This window comes from Arachis ipaensis, chromosome B8 (assembly GCF_059453495.1).
Source record: "Arachis ipaensis isolate K30076 ecotype BB chromosome B8, ASM5945349v1, whole genome shotgun sequence".
Classification (NCBI taxonomy): Eukaryota; Viridiplantae; Streptophyta; class Magnoliopsida; order Fabales; family Fabaceae; genus Arachis; species Arachis ipaensis.
In genome coordinates, this window is record NC_142443.1 from 29297852 (window position 1) to 29313553 (window position 15702).

Below are 15702 nucleotides of genomic sequence, written 5' to 3' on the forward strand. Positions count from 1 at the left end.
TCTTTGACATTCATTACATTGATGCACAAACACTCTGGTATCTTTGAATATAGTTGGCCAATAGATCCACTTTGAAGTACTTTGGCTGCTGTTCTTTTCGGCCCAAAATGTCCACCATAAGCTGAACCATGACAGTGTCACAGTATGTCTCTCATCTCACTTTCAGGGATACACCTTCTAATCATCTCGTCTAGACACCTCTTGAACAAGAAAGGCTCATCCCATAAGAATTTCTTGGCTTCATTATGCAGCTTCTTTACTTGTTGCTTGGTAAACTCTTCAGGAATCTTTCTTCCCACCTTGTAGTTTGCAATGTCAGCAAATCAAGGTGCTTGCTGGACTTGGAGGATATGTTCATCAGGAAACTTTTCTTTCACTGGTTGTGGTGTATCCTGGTTGGCCTCTTGTGGCAATCTTGACAAATGGTCTGCCACTTAATTCTCGCTTCCCTTCCTATCTCTCACTTCAATGTCAAATTCTTATAGCAGCAGTGACGAACGAGATTTTTGCCAGTAAAGAATGTCATAAAAACAGTCGCGATGTAGATATAGTTTCTAAACCAACAAAAATCCCTTTCTTGCAAAGTTTTGGTTGTCACAAGTAACAAACCCCTTAAAAATTGATAACCGAGTATTTAAACCTCAGGTCGTCTTCTCAAGGAACTGCAGAGAAGTATGTTCTTATTATTGGTTATGAAGATTGTAGAATTGGGGTTTCAAGAATGAGGAACAAGTAATTTAATGACGAGTAAATTAAATGGCAATTAAAAATAGATAAATAACTGTAAAATAAACTTTTGGCAAGGTATGAGAAATTGGAGGTCCTATCCTAGCTATCCTTATCAATGATGATGATGGTTGAATCTTAATTCCACTTTGTTAACCTTTACTAAGATAAAGGAAGGTCAAGGGATTAATTGGTTTGATCTTCGAATCCTATTTATTTCCTAAGAAAAGATTGGGATTATGAAGGTTCAATACAATTAACAAAGATAACAATTATCAATCACGTTTGAGTTTGACAACTCCTGAGTTACTGATTTCTTAACCAAGACCAAAAGGAGAAAAATAAATCTACTTGGAATAAAAATGTCTTCAGAGTAAAAGTGACAATAGCATGAATAAGAGTAATTGATATTTAACTGAAATACCTCAAATAACATTAATAAAAGAGTAATCTGTAACATGAAAGGATTCACAAAGTAGCTTGCAAAAGTAAATAAAAGGAATATTGAACCTGATCAAAAGAGATAATCCTGGAAGTGAATGAAAAATCCTAAATCTAAATCCTAGTCCTAAAGAGAGAGAGAATCTCTCTCTAAACTAAATCTAATTCATGGAAAGTAAAAATTGGCGAGCTCCCCCCTGAATGGATGCATTCCCTCACTTCATAACCTCTGGTTTATGCCTTCTGGACTTGGATTTGGGCCAAAAAGGGCTTCAGAAATCGCTGGGAGCGTTTTCTGCAATTTTTGGTGCGTGGCCTCTGTCACGCGTCCGTGTGGGTCACGCGGTCGCGTCATTCGGAGCTTTTCTTGCCACGCGGTCGCGTCAGTCATGCGACCGCGTCAGTCATGCAGCCGCGTCGCTGCTTCTTCGCGCTTGGCACGCGATCGCGTCATCTATGCGATCGCGTGGATGCCAGTTTCTTCAAGGACTCTGTTTTGTGCTTTCCTTCCATTTTTGTATGTTTCCTTTCCATCCTTTGAATCATTCCTGCCTTAGAAGATCTGAAACTACTCAACACACTGATCACGGCATCGAATGGAATTAAAGGTGATTAGAATAATTAATTTAAAAGCATAGGAAACATGTTTTTCACATACATCACATAATAAGGAAGGAGAAGTAAAACCATACAATTAATATGAATAAGTGGGTGAAACATTGAATAAATCTCTCAAATTAGGCACAAAATACATCATAAAATATGGGATTATCAACCTCCCCACACTTAAATAATAGCATGTCCTCATGCTAAATCCAAGGTAATAAGTAAGGTTAAAGTGATGGGATGTCATGCAATGCAATATAATCTAAATGCAACTACCTAAATGCATCATGCAATTCTAATTTATTCACTCATATATAAAGCTTACAGGTAGTTAAATTAATTCACATCCTCAAGGAGTCATATATATATATATATATATATATATATAGCCAAGCCTTAGATATTCAATAAGCACTTTTACAATTGAGATGGGAGAAAAAGCATTTTATGAACTTGCAAGACAATTAGATAATTCAAACAGAGATAAATGTTAATGAGCTATTGAACCCTCACTGGATTTGTGTTTACTCTCTAGTCACTCAGTGTTTATTGGGTTAATCACTCTATTCCTCCTTTTATTCTTCCTTTCTATAACTTTGTTCTTCATCTAACCAATCAACAATTATAGAATACAGTCATACCAAAAATCATGAGGTCTTTAATTAAGGTTGTAATGGGGCCAAGGTAAAGGTAAGGATATATGTATAAGGCTAAGTGAGCTAATAAATGAATCTTTAATTAGACTAAGATCTCACCTAACATACATACTTAGTAAAACAAAACTTCTTTACCTATTTTCCCATTTTTTTCCCACTTTTGGATGTTACATGCTCATGTTTCAACTTTTATTCTTATTCCATGTGCATTGCTTTTGTTTTTGCATTTGGGGAATTCTTTTGTATCCCCTTTATTAAATATTGAAAAATATTTTTTTTTAATGCACATGGTAATTTAATCACTTTGATTTTTCATGAGCATGCTTCCCAAAATTTTTTATTTTGAGTTATTTTTATTCTTTTCAATTTTTCTACCTCTTGTTTTTATCATCCATGTTCCCAATAGGTTTCTCACATTTTAAACTATTCATAATTTTCTATCTTAAGCTAACCAAGGATTCAACTTGGGATTTTATTTTGTTTTTCTGCTTAAGGCTAGTAATGTGGCTAATAGAATAAAAAGGGCATTTAAAGGCTCAAGGGGGTTAACAAGGGTGATGTAAAAGGTAGGCTATTTTGGGATAAGTGAGCTAAAATCAAATGATGGCCTCAATCATTCTTTTAGTATGTATCTATATTCTATATTCTATATTATATAATTGGACATATAGATTAAAACAAAGTAAAGAACATTAGAATGTAAAAGAAGGGCGGAACACACAGGAATAAAAATTATGGTTTAAATGTAACCATACAATTAAGCTCAAAAACTCACAGGCTATGTGTTCTCTAGCTCAAAAATCATTTATCACTTATGTATGTCATGCAGGTTTAGTTAAAAAATTCTCATTATTCTCAATGTAAAACTTATATTGAATGCTTTAAAGTTCTAGTGCTTCTCCTTGATGAAGTGTTGTTAACTAACATGTAATGCTATATATACAAGGTGTGGGTTGTTTTGATTCTGTTAAAATCTCTAGTTTACTTCCTTTTTCTTTTCAATTTTAACTAAGCTATCTTATGCTAAAAAGGGTAAACTATACTAATCAATCCACAATTTCTATAACTAATAAGTTAGAATTGCAACTAAGTGGCTAAAATATGAACTAAAAAATGCAAAATGTAGAAATAGAGTAAAAATACATAAACAGTAGCAATGTATAAATACTCAGAAAATAAAAATAAAAATAAAGAGAAAAATACAGAAAAATATCCAAAATAAAAGAAAAAGAGTCTGTAGTGGTTCACCAAAATAATATGCCAGAGATGGCGACCTCCCCACACTTAAAATGAAGCATCGTTCCTGATGCTCATTCAAGCAGGGTGTGAAGGGGTGTCATCACTGGAAGGGATGGTAGCTGGTGTCTCTGTGGTGGCCGGCTGGGGGTCTGGCTGCTGTAGAGGAGGGGCTGTCTGAATGGAGATCTCAGGGTCTGCAGCCTGGATCTGATGTGGGACCTCTGCCTGTGGTGCCGCCTGCTCGGTGTCTGCCTGGGGATGGGTCTCTGCCTCGGGCGCATTCGCCTCCTCCTCAGATGCCTCGGATGGTGTGTCAGGCTCGGAGGGGATGTCGCCGGATCGTATCATCAGCTTCAGGCGCTCATAGCATCGCTTGTTGCGACGCTCCATCTGGTCAAGTCGTCGAAACAAGCGGTGCACCAGATGATAGACAGGCTCTGTGGCAGGTGGAGGTGCAGTGGTGGTGGCAGGGGTGGATGGTGCAGCAGTGGAGGAAGAGGGACCGGCAGATGGTGTAGCTGTATCAGCAGCAGTGGCAGTCAGGAATGGAGGTCTGTAGCCCAAGGCCAGGAAGTTTCTGCTGTGCGGGATAAGCTTCTTGCACTCTACAGTAGGTGGCCTCTCATCAGCATCCTCCCATGGCACGTCAGCTCGACGGCCCAGCTGTGTAACCAGATAGGGAAAGGGAAGAGTGCCGCGGACGTGGACCCTGGCCATGTAGTACCGGATAAAGCGTGGCAGGTATAGGTCCTTACCCTCCATCACACACCATAGGAGGGTGATCATAGCGGCTAGTATCTCAGTCTCGTGAGTGCTCGGCATAATGTAGTTGCTGAATATCTGATGCCATAGCCGAGCCTCATCGTTCAGGTAAATCCGCTTGATCCCTTTGGGCATGGTGGTGTTCTGACCCATGATCCAAGGAACTGACGGGTCAAGGGCAATCCGGGCCTTGACTGCATCCCAGTCAAATCGCATATAGCGCATATCCTCCTCAGCTTTTTGATAGCCATCTGTCTGATCAGTCTTAGGCAGAAGCTTCAGAACATCTTCTATTGCCTCCTCAGTAACCAGAATCTACTTCCCTCTGAGGTTTACTGCATCTAGGGAAGTTTTGAAGTAGTTACAGTAGAATTCCCTAACCCAAGATGCATTAACCTCAGTCAGAGGTCTCTCCAGAAAGAACCAGCCTCTTTGTTTGATCTGATCAGAGGTATATAGCTGGAGTTCTTCTGGGATCTTCAAAGTCCGCTCCAGGTATAGGTTCCTGGAGTTTACAAACACCGGATACTTCAGCTCACAGTATCGGTTTGCAAACTTTACTGGGTCAGTGGCGGGAAGTAGCTGGTCGGCCTTCTCCTGCGGGGTAAAGGCTTTCTCCTGCAAGGAGGCATCATGCATGAGGTCGATGATAGACACGGAGGCTTCGCCTCGTTTCCTTTTGCCGGAAGTGGCCTTACCTTTTCCCCTTCTCTGGGAATCTGACATCCTGAAAAACAGAAAACCAGGATATAATAAAAATAGGAAAGCAAATAGGCAAATAATCAAAGAAAATACAAAGTGGCAAAGGAGCAATAGGATAAAGAATATGAGTTGGGTAATATGTGCATTTAGGATTGTATAGGAGTGAAAAGTCTGAAAAGAAGAAATCACAATCTAAAATTTAATTGAAAGCAAGTTAAATAGAAAAATTAACATCATGCCTTGGTTATAATGTTAAAAGAAAGTGAAAGAAAAGCAAAAAAAAAAAAGAAGTTTTGAAAAGGTTAGGTTGGTTAGGGTTAAAATTAGTGGGTTAGTGAAAAATGGGTTAAAGTAAGGGGCATAATGAAAATAGTCCAAGTAACAAGTAATCACAGGTAGAAGCTATAGGTAACTCATATTCAAACAAGTAAAATAGTTTGATGATGATTCAAATAGAGATAAAGAAAGCAAAAATAGGAATCAAACATCAAAATTGCGATTTATGAACCAGGAGATCAAAGAAAATAAGAATGCGTGCCTAAGCATTCATGAATTGGTTTGGTGAAATTATGGAAAGCACAGGTGAAAATGCCAAAACTAAGACATGAACAGAGATATTTTACAGAAATTTGGGCAGCATTCCGGCTAAAATACGACTTTTCCGGAAAATAAACAGCAATCAAGCAGTTCATATGAATCCAAATTAAGGCTTGCAATTACATATACGGAATAAAAACATGAAAGTTCAATGTAAAGAGCAGCAAATGCAGGAAAAGTACAGCATATGAACATGAACACAGCAACAGCAGAATTGCAGATTTGATAAAACAGAAACAAGAACAGTGCAAATAAACAGACCTAAATTCACTAACCACATCCTAGGCTACCTAACAACCTAAAATCCACTACAACATGCATATCTAACTATCCTAACATGAACATAAACAAAAAAATAAGAATAAACTACGAATGGATAGAAGGGTGACGTATTGCGGAACCTGGAAGGCGAAAGAAGGAGGTTGGGGTACAGAGGTGGCTGGGGGTGGTAGCGGTGACGTCCGGCGCGGCGGCTGGCAGCGGTGGGCACGGCGGTTGCTGCTGTTAGGGGGTAGGGGCTTTGGGAAGGGTAATGGGAGAAATAGGGGAGAGGGTTGGGGGTTGCGGATGGTGGTGCGGAGGGGAGCAGTGGCGGGGGAGGAGGTGGAAAGAAGAAGAGGGAAGGAGGGAGGGGGTGGGTGGCGGCGGCGTCTGGGTGGTGGCGCGGTGGTGGCTGGGTGGTGGTGGTTGAGGGTTGGGGGAGAAGAGAGGGAGAAGAAGAGTTTGGGGGGGGGGGGAGGAGTGTCGCGACTGATGGGATTTCGCGTGACTGGGGGGTTATATTTTTGAATCCACGCGGCCGCGTGGAGCACGCGGTCGCATGGCTGGAGCGAAAAAGGTGGTTGACACGATCGCGTGGATGACGCGATCGCGCGGAGGGCAAAAAGAGTAAATGACGCGATCGCATAAGGCAGGCGATCGCGTCGCTGAAATTTGTGCTAAACGCACGAATCCAGCGTCGTTTCAGCGTAACTCTCTGTCTCCTTGGGGGTGTTCGTGCAATCCATGCGACGCGGTCGCGTCGCTCACGCGGTCGCGTGTGATTGATTGTGTGCAAGTGACGCGATCGCATGGGGCATGCGATCGCGTGGGCCATTTTGTGCTAGATGCACAATGGCCACACGATTCCAGCCCAACTCTCTGGACGTTGGATCCTTACGCCGATTTCCAGGTCACGCGGCCGCGTGGATGACGCGGTCACGTGGAAAGTGTAGTTCGCCATTTGACGCGATCGCATGGGGCATGCGGTCGCGTCGCGCACCCTCTTTTTTTTTATATGCAGAATGTGGAATGCAATATGCAGAATGCAGTGCTTAATGTGAATGCTATGCATGATTCCAGGTTCAATAAAAATAAAATAAAATTAAAAAACAAACAAAACTAAATAAAATTAAAATTCCAAAAGAAACGATCATACCACGGTGGGTTGTCTCCCACCTAGCACTTTTAGTTAAAGTCCTTAAGTTGGACATTTGAAGAGCCTCTTGTTATGGTTGCTTGTGTTTAAATTCATCCAGAAATCTCCACCAGTGCTTGGAATGCCAATAGCCTCCGGGGTCCCAAACTAGGCATGTAAAGCTTCTGAGCAGCTTCAAACAGATTTTCAGGCTCCCGGGGTGACGAATGTCAGAACAGATTCCAGGATTCCAAGCCTTGTTTTTAAATCTGCCTTCGTCTTGATCTCCATGTTTCCATCCAGGCGGTTTAAAAAGTAAATTCTCACCATGGTAACCAAACATTTTTCGAGATCCATTCGATTGATTTTGATGCCAATCCGTGCACTTCGAGTTGAAGCGTGGAACCTTATTGAACCTTGTGCACCAGCTCTGAGCACGAGCCATTTCCCTCTTACTCTTAAAGCCACAGAGAGCTCTAAGCTGGCCATCTGTTTCAAGTAAACCATATTCAAGTGAATAAGTAAAGTTAAAAGTTAAGGATTGTACCCACTTGAAGCTTGTATTGGGTGGTAATGGCCTTGGGGAAGGTGTTTCTGGTGGTTCTGTAAGTTCTGCTCCCTGGTAATCTTCTGTGAATTCCTCCATTTCTTTGCAAGGGTCTTTAAATGCATCATCACCCTGGTCAAAGTCTTCTATGTCTTCCTCATCACTTGAGTCATAGATTGGAGGTTGAGAGAAATCTACCTCTGCATCATCCTCGTATTCATTTGGGGAAGATTCGTCGATCTCAGAGAACTCACTTGCAGATGCAAGTTCATTACTAAGAGAATTTGACTTGTGACTATCATCATCAAGAGAATTTGCTTCTTGGATTATTCTGTCTGATTCTTCATAAATGACTTGCCTTGGGGATTGTGCGCTATCCTCCTTAGCATTAATTATAATGTCCTTGACGGATTTCTCTTCAGTTCTGGATTCCCATGGAGGTTCTGCGTCTCCTAGATCTTCAACCAACTCTTCTTCTTGTACAATGACAGCTTCTTCTACTTGTTCTAGTATGAATTCATTCTCTGTCTTGTCCACTGGAGTTTCTAGTATTTCCTTCATGCTACGCTCATCATTAGATTGTCCACATGGGGCTGTGGTTGGTCCTTGAATGTTCGCGCATCTAGAAGCTAATTGAATCACTGCCTGCTCCAGTTGTCGAATGGTTGTTTGAAGTTTATTTACTGTTGCCTTGAGGCGAACCTCTGATTCTCGGGGTGATGGATTTGGATATGAAACATAGGGAAGTGGTGGTGCTTGGGAGTGATTGGATTGGAACTGGGGTGGAAAAGGATCATACGGTGGCGAATGGTGAAAAGAAGCTTGTGAGTGTGGTGGTTCGAGGTTATGTTGAGAGGATGGTCTATAGGCACGAGGTGGGACTTGTTGGTAGTCACAAGGTTGTCAACTATATCTTTCAGCTGGGTATGCATTGTAGAATGGTCGTTGTCCATGATATCTTGGAGGGTGTTGTTGCCTAAAGGGTTGATTAGATCCTCTTGGCTCCATCCATCCTTGATTGGTCTGACCTTGATACATATTCCTGCTGGAACTTCTATTTCCTTCAACAAAGTTAGAACCAAACTCAAAGCGAGAGGGGTGAGAATTCATGGTAGCAAATAAAAATAAAAAGGAAAAACAAAAATAAATAAATAAGCAAAAGAAAAATATTTACAATAACCAATAATAAGGCACACGTTAGCAAATCCCCGGCAACGGCGCCATTTTGACGAACGAGATTTTTGCCAGTAAAGAATGTCATAAAAACAGTCGCGTTGTAGATATAGTTTCTAAACCAACAAAAATCCCTTTCGTGCAAAGTTTTGGTTGTCACAAGTAACAAACCCCTTAAAAATTGATAACCGAGTATTTAAACCTCGGGTCGTCTTCTCAAGGAATTGCATGGAAGTATGTTCTTATTATTGGTTATGAAGATTGTAGAATTGGGGTTTCAAGAATGAGGAACAAGTAATTTAATGACGAATAAATTAAATGGCAATTAAAAATAGATAAATAACTGTAAAATAAACTTTTGGCAAGGTATGAGAAATTGGAGGTCCTATCCTAGCTATCCTTATCAATGATGATGATGGTTGAATCTTAATTCCACTTTGTTAACCTTTACTAAGATAAAGGAAGGTCAAGGGATTAATTGGTTTGATCTTCGAATCCTATTTATTTCCTAAGAAAAGATTGGGATTATGAAGGTTCAATTCAATTAACAAAGATAACAATTATCAATCACGTTTGAGTTTGACAACTCCCGAGTTACTGATTTCTTAACCAAGACCAAAAGGAGAAAAATAAATCTACTTGGAATAAAAATGTCTTCAGAGTAAAAGTGACAATAGCATGAATAAGAGTAATTGATATTTAACTGAAATACCTCAAATAACATTAATAAAAGAGTAATCTGTAACATGAAAGGATTCACAAAGTAGCTTGCAAAAGTAAATAAAAGGAATATTGAACCTGATCAAAAGAGATAATCCTGGAAGTGAATGAAAAATCCTAAATCTAAATCCTAGTCCTAAAGAGAGAGAGAATCTCTCTCTAAACTAAATCTAATTCATGGAAAGTAAAAATTGGCGAGCTCCCCCTGAATGGATGCATTCCCTCACTTCATAACCTCTGGTCTATGCCGTCTGGACTTGGATTTGGGCCAAAAAGGGCTTCAGAAATCGCTGGGAGCATTTTCTGCAATTTCTGGTGCGTGGCCTCTGTCACGCGTCCGCGTGGGTCATGCGGTCGCGTCATTCGGAGCTTTTCTTGTCACGCGGTCGCGTCATTTATGCGACCGCGTCATGTGCGTTCTGCTTAAGGCGCGCGGTCGCGTCAGTCATGCGGCCGCGTCGCTGCTTCTTCGCGCTTGGCACGCGATCGCGTCGTCCATGCGATCGCATGGATGCCAGTTTCTTCAAGGACTCCGTTTTCTGCTTTCCTTCCATTTTTGTATGTTTCATTTCCATCCTTTGAATCATTTCTGCCTTAGAAGATCTGAAACTACTCAACACACTGATCACGACATCGAATGGAATTAATGGTGATTAAAATAATTAATTTAAAAGCATAGGAAACATGTTTTTCACATACATCGCATAATAAGGAAGGAGAAGTAAAACCATGCAATTAATATGAATAAGTGGGTGAAGGATTGAATAAATCTCTCAAATTAGGCACAAAATACATCATAAAATATGGGTTTATCAAGCAGCACCCACCTGATAAGTCTTGGCTTTGCATCCTGTTTAGACATAAGATACTTGAGAGCAGCATGATCAGTATATACTATGACTTTTGAACCAATCAAGTATTGTCTAAACTTGTCAAATGCATATACAACAACCAGGAGCTCTTTCTCTGTGGTGGTATAATTCTTTTGTGCCTTGTTTAACACTTTACTGGCATAGTATATGACATGATGCAGCTTGTCTTTCTTTTGCCCCAATACAACACCAATTGCAACATCACTTGCATCACACATTAGTTCAAAAGGAAGTCCCCATTCTGGAGGTGTGATGATTGGTGCTGTAGTGAGTTTTCTTTTTAAAGTTTCAAAGGCATGCTTGCAATTGTCATCAAAGATGAAAGGATTGTCAATCACTAGCAAATTGCTCAGTGGTTTGGCTATTTTTGAAAAATCCTTGATGAATCTTCTATAAAAACCCAGCATGCCCAAGAAAACTTCTCACTGTTTTTACATTGACAGGTATAGGGAGCTTTTCAATGATTTCTATTTTAGCTCTGTCAACTTCTATACCCTTGCTTGAAACCTTATGCCCAAGAACAATACCCTCTGGTACCATGAAATGGCATTTTTCCCAATTCAAAACTAAATTTGTTTCTTGGCATCTTTTCAATACAAAAGTTAGATGTTGCAGACAAGTTTCAAAAGAGTTACCAAAAATAGAGAAATCATCCATAAAGACCTCTAGAAATTTTTCAACCATGTTAGAGAATATGGAGAGCATACACCTTTGGAAGGTTGCTGGAGCATTGCAGAGTCCAAAAGGCATTCTCCTGTAAGCAAAGACTCCAAATGGATAGGTGAATGAAGTTTTCTCTTGATCCTTGGGGTCCACTACTATTTGATTGTACCCAGAATACCCATCCAAGAAGCAATAATGGGTATGACCAGCCAACCTTTCTAGCATCTGATCAATGAAAGGGAGAGGAAAGTGATATTTTCTTGTAGCCTCATTCAGTCTTCTATAATCAATGCACATCCTCCACCCAGTCACTGTCCTTGTAGGGATTAATTCATTCTTCTCATTGGAGATTACAGTCATTTCTCCCTTCTTTGGCACAACTTGGACCGGACTCACCCAAGGACTATCAGAGATTGGGTATATGACTCCAGCATTCCACAGCTTCATCACCTCCTTTTGAACCACTTCCTTCATGATTGGGTTAAGTCTTCTTTGAGGTTGCACAATAGGCCTTGAGTCCCCCTCCAGCAAAATCTTGTGCATGCAGATGGCAGGGATTATGCCCTTGATATCAGCAATCGTCCATTCCAAAGCTGTCTTGTGAGCTTTCAACACTTCAATCAGCTTTGTTTCTTCTTTCATGTTTAAGGAGGAATTGATGATCACTGGCAGGGCCTCTTCTTCTCCAAGAAATTCATACTTGAGATGAGGGGGAGAGGCTTTAATTCTTGTTTTGGCATCTCCTTTGTCTTGCTTTCAAAGGAGATTTCTGCTACTCCTTCTTCTATGATGTCTTGTTCCACTTCTGTTTCCTCTTCTTGTTCTTCCTAATCATTGGCTTCAAGTAACTCCTCCTCCAATTCTTCTATAATTTCCACCCTCATATGCTTTTCCTTCTCAGGGGGATGTTGCATGGCCTTAAAGACATTGATGATCATTTTTTCATCATGCACTCTGAGGGTCATTTCACCTTTTTCCACATCAATTATAGCCCTTGCTGTGGCTAAGAAAGGCCTTCCTAAGATGATCGAGTTGTGTCCTTCTTCTTCTATGTCTAAAATGACAAAATCAACAGGGAATATGAATTCTCTTACTTTCACCAATAAATTTTCCACAACTCCATTAGGTATCTTGAGTGATTTATCAGCCATTTGTAGCGACATTCTGGTGGGTTTGACTTTATCTATTGCAAGCTTTTTCATCAGTGAGAGAGGCATCAAATTGATGCTGGCACTTAAGTCACAGAGAGCTTTTTCTAAAGTCATTTTGCCTATGGTGCATGATATGATGAAACTTCCAGGATCTTTGAGTTTTGGTGGGAGCCCTTTTTGAATCAATGCATTGCATTCTTACATCAAGATCACAGTCTCCTTTTCATTCCAGCTTCTCTTTTTGTCGATGAGCTCCTTGAGGAACTTAGCATACAGTGGCATTTGCTCTAGAGCTTCAGCAAGGGAAATGTTGATTTCCAGCTTCTTGAAAACCTCTAGAAACTTGGAAAATTGTTGATCCTTGAGCTCTCTTTGCAATCTTTGAGGGTATGGCAGAGGAGGAGTGTAATGCTTCACTTCCTTCTTCTGTTCTTGTGAATGCTCCTCCATGACTTGCTTTCCCTCCTTTGAGGCTTGTGGCTCTTCATCATTCTTCTTGAGTTTTTCTTGGTTCTTCTCTTCAATTGCCACTTCCTTCTTACTGCCAACCTTGTCATCCTTCAATGTTCTTCCACTCCTGAGTTGAATTGCTTTGCATTCTTCTTTGGGATTTAGAATGGTATCACTTGGGAAAGTGTTGGTTGGTCTTTCTGACTATTTGGACAATTGGCCTATTTGTCTTTCCAGGTTCCTTAGTAAAGCTTCATGATTCTTGTTAGCTAACTCTTGATGCTTCATCATCTTCTCCATCATTATCTCCAAATTGAAAATTCTTTGGGATTCTTGGGGTGGTTGTGGCTGAGTGTGAGATGAAGATGGTTGGTGAAAATTGTTAAGATTAGTTGATGGGTTATTTGGTGGATAGAAATTAGAAGTGGGGTAGTTATTTTGTGGTTTTCTGTATGAATTTTGATTAGTTTGCTGATGATTCTGGTGGTTTGTGTTGTGGGAATTGTTTTGGTTGGAGTTCCTTTGCCATGAATTTTGGTTCTGGTTTTCTCCCTACCTTAGATTGGGATGGTTCCTCCAATAGGAGTTGTAAGTTTCTCCATGAAATCCATTCTGTCCAGCACCTTAGTTGTGCATATCATTAACTTGTTCTGGCTGCTGCTCTTCATAGATTTCTTCATTCTACCCCCATCCAGCTGGTGGTTGATTTGTAGTGCTCACTGCTGCTATTTGAAGATCATCAATCCTCTTAGCCATCATCTCTATTTGCTGCTGGATTTGTTGGTGCATCACTTTGTTCTGTGCCAAAATAGTGTCCACACCTTCCAGCTCCAACACACCCTTCCTTTGAGCTGCTTGGCATTGACTTTGATGACCATAGAAGTATTGGTTGTTGGTCACAGTGTCTTGAGATTTTGGGCTTCCTCAGCTGTCTTCATGAGTTGTACTGAACCTCCTGCTGAATAATCAAGGGCCTCTTGAGCTTTCAGTGTCAATCCTTCATAGAAATTTTGAAGTCTATCCCATTCACTAAACATCTTTGGTGGACACTTCCTGATCAAGGCCTTGTATCTTTCCCAGGCATCATACAGTGATTCTCCATCCATTTGAATGAATGTTTGCACTTCTGTTTTCAATCTAATGATCTTTTGAGGTGGGTAAAATTTGGATAGGAATTTACTCACTAAGTCCTCCCAATTGTTGATGCATTCTTTGGGAAATGTCTCTAGCCATTGAGAAGCCTTATCCCTCAAAGAGAATGGAAAAGCAGCAGCTTGTAGATGTCTGGATGCACACCATTTATTTTGACAGTTTCACAAATCCTCAGGAAGATGGATAGGTGTTGGGTTGGATCTTCAAGTGGACCTCCTCCATAGGAACAATTGTTCTGCACCAGAGTAATAAGTTGAGGCTTCAACTCAAAGTTATTTGCATGAACATTGGGAAAGCTGTAAGAAGCTAGAACTCTCCTTTGAGGTGGGCCATTGTTGTTGGCCACTTCCTCTGGTGGATTAGGGAGATTTTCCTCCATCTCTTGGTCTTCCTCTTCTGATTCTTCTTCTCCAATAACACCCTTCCCTCTTGCTTCTCTTCTCAATCTCAAAAATGTTCTCTCTGGCTCAGAATAAAAAAGAGGTGGATTCACCTCTTCTTCCTCCTGGCATACAACATAAGCAAAACCAGAAACCAAAAATAAAACACTCTACTGCTAGAGTGAGGTTAAGGTTAGCTTAAACAAAATCTCAAGCAGTTAGTACTCTTAACAAAAATAAAGAAAAATTCTTAATCTAGATTATCACCTATTTAATCATTGTCAATATAAATCAATCCCCGGCAACGGCGCCAAAAACTTGATGAGGGAAAATCGATTCCACACAAACTCACCGGCAAGTGTACCGGATCGCATCAAGTAGTAAAACTCACAAAAGTGAGGTCGATCCCACAGGGATTGATGGATTAAGAAACTTTAGTATAGTGATGAATTTAGTTAAGCGAATATTTGATGGATTGGGTGAAATTTGATTAATCAGAAAATAAATTGTAAGTAAACTATAGTACAGAATGAAAATCGGCAGAATCTTAAGGTGCAGAAGAAGTAAATTGCAAAAAAAATTTAAAGTGCAAGAAATTAAAAGAGATGAAACTTAAATTGCAAGAAGAGTAAATAACTAAAACCTAAAGTGCAAGAAATTAAAATTGCAAAATCTAAATTGCAAGGAAACTTAAATTGCATGAATGAGAACGGGATTTGGGTGCTGGGAATTAAAACAAAACTGGAAAAGGCAAATTGCAGTAAATCAGAGACTCTAAGGTGAAGAAATTTAGAAAAATCTATAAATCAGGATTCCAGTACCAAAACAAAAACGAAAAATGTGTAGAAGAATATAAGTAGAAAGACAACTCAGATCAAATCTCAAATTCTAAAACAGAAATGGAAAATTACAAAAAAAGAAAGACAGAAAGAAAACTTAGATTAGATCTTCAAATTCTCAAATTCTAAAAAAAAAAGAAAAACTAAAAGAGAGCCTCAGTACCAAAAACAGAAAAGAAAATGCAGAAGATGAAGAACAAAATGAAAACAGAAAGCAAACTAAACTCCGATCTAAAATTCTACAGAATTCCTCAAAGAAAAGCTCCAAGAAACGTAAAAAGGAAATCTCACTAAAAGAAACGAAAGGTAAAAAAAAGAAGGGTCCTCATGAAATCAAATTTTCTCCTATTTATACTCTTTCTCATTCAGTCATCAAGTACTTGGAGTGGGCTATTTGGCCTCTGTTGCAGTGGGTCAGGATAGTTGCAGCTTCCAGGAGAACGGAGCGTTTTCAAATTGAGCGCAGCGTTCATTCACCCATGCGTACGCGTGCTTTGCGCCCGTGCTTCCCTTGCATTTTTGCACATCGACGCATGCGCATCGTCATTGTCCTCAGCCTCAGCCATGCTTGCGCGCCATCTTTACGCGTGCGCGTCCCTTGGCAGCATTTATTAACTGAACGCTACGTTC